General features: G+C 35.9%; 1 protein-coding gene across 2 annotated transcripts in view; it reads left to right on the top strand.

Annotated features, from left to right (window-relative positions):
- ALDH1A1 (aldehyde dehydrogenase 1 family, member A1) overlaps positions 1-1,771 on the top strand; it is a 53,484-nt gene that overhangs the window by 39,558 nt on the left and 12,155 nt on the right. The gene's annotated exons all lie outside the window — the stretch shown is intronic.

The raw sequence follows: 1,771 nt of genomic DNA, 5'->3' as shown, positions 1-1,771 counted from the left end.
TATGAAAATGCGGGGGGGGGGGGGGGAGGAATTACCTTAAAAAAATCAGAGATATCTTCTCTATTAATTTTTAACAATAAGTATCAGAAAGCACATCTCTCTGAAAAAAAACAAAACTACTTTACAGGGAAAGTAACTCAGTTCTGCTCTGAGTATAATAAGATATCTCTTCTGATATTCTGATTTCCTTAAAGGAGAGCTCATAAGTGGGAATGTGATCAGTGGTCCATTGTATGCATACTTACAATGGTTACAGAGTGGTAATGACTGGTTTAACACCAGAGTATTTTTAGTAAAGGGCAAGATGATTCTCACTTTACCCATTCATTCAGTGTTCAACTGGATGAGAAGCTTATGTATATAATTGCTAAATGTCTTCAGTGTATTATCTGATAGACATTGTGGAGCTTTAAATAAGGCAAATATTTATCTTATCAAATCCTTCAAGTATTATTCACCCAAATCTAGCTGTGTTTAAATTTGCACTCAGATTACCCAAATAAAGTTGGAGCACAAATCCCTGATAGTGATCAAAACCTCAGTGATCACTTCAGTGGCTGCTTTAGACTTGTTGTGAAACTATCTGGAGATCTAATTTAACTTCCTACTTCTCAAGTGTCCAAATTGAAAAAAAAAATAGTCATTTCTGGTAATCCTCATTATCCCTCTTAATAGTCCTCACAAGGCTCCTTTGCTTATATGCAGAGAATAGATTCTAATACAGACAGGGAATTAAAATGCCCAAACTAACACAGTGTAAGTGCCATAAAAAATATTATTCTGAATCTTCTCTACAAACTAAGTATGAAATACAATGCTAAGCAACTGGAAGGAACCTCATTATCTCGTCAGTTCCGAAGTAAACATTAATCTGGAATATTAAATGAGCACCAGAAGCATTGATGGAATGTATCTAAGTATGAATCTGTAACGAACTGAAGCTGCTCAAGCAAAATTAATTGTCTGATGTCCCTAATGCAGGGAAAGGCATTAAATGCATTTGCCAAATGAAAACGAAACCTTTGCATTTAATTCCAAAGTCCTGTTTAATGTTAAAAAGAGGCTCATTTAAGTTATAATACAGGAGATGCATCTTTTTGGTCTTTTAATTCTATGCTTGTTCTGCTTCTCAAGTACCATTGAGATGCCATAGCTGCTTCATAAGCCAACAGGAAATCCAGCTGCTCTTCACACTTCCATGGAAGTCTGCCTGACAAGGTGTTGCAAGAAAATAACTTTGCCTATGTATGGAACATAACTAATACAGCATCGGTAGGAAACAGTGGGTTTCATTTGGCCCACAGGAAAACCCTCTTTTAAGTAGAAAATTTGCAAGATACTGGAATTGTGCATATGTCAGGTAGCCAGATTTTTCGTGCTTGGTAGCTGATCTGCCTCTTTTGTGCTGTCAATTCTCATGTTACCCACTCTCTACTTTCAAGCCACGTCCAGAGGAAGAAGCAGAGACATTGAGTTTGAAGTATTATTTCCATCATTTTTCTTAATAGAATTTCAGTATAAGACAGCAGATCATTAATTAAATTCCATCTATTGTGAGGGCTGGTGAGCAGAAGTCAGCAAGCATACAGGATGATTCAAATAGCTTTAATGAGCAGACAGGAAGTTAAGCAGCCTTTTTCTTTACACACTTGACAGTGAGAGAAAAGAAAAAATAAATTTATTCCTTGTCAATGGCACAGAAAAAGAACTAAAATTATTTTATTTTTTTTTAAAAAAAGGGCCAGTTCAATAGCCTAAAAGACAGGTGAGG

This window comes from Pterocles gutturalis, unplaced genomic scaffold (assembly GCF_000699245.1).
Source record: "Pterocles gutturalis isolate BGI_N339 unplaced genomic scaffold, ASM69924v1 scaffold27966, whole genome shotgun sequence".
In the NCBI taxonomy this organism is placed as follows: Eukaryota; Metazoa; Chordata; class Aves; order Pterocliformes; family Pteroclidae; genus Pterocles; species Pterocles gutturalis.
This window is presented reverse-complemented; position numbering and strand designations above follow the sequence as displayed.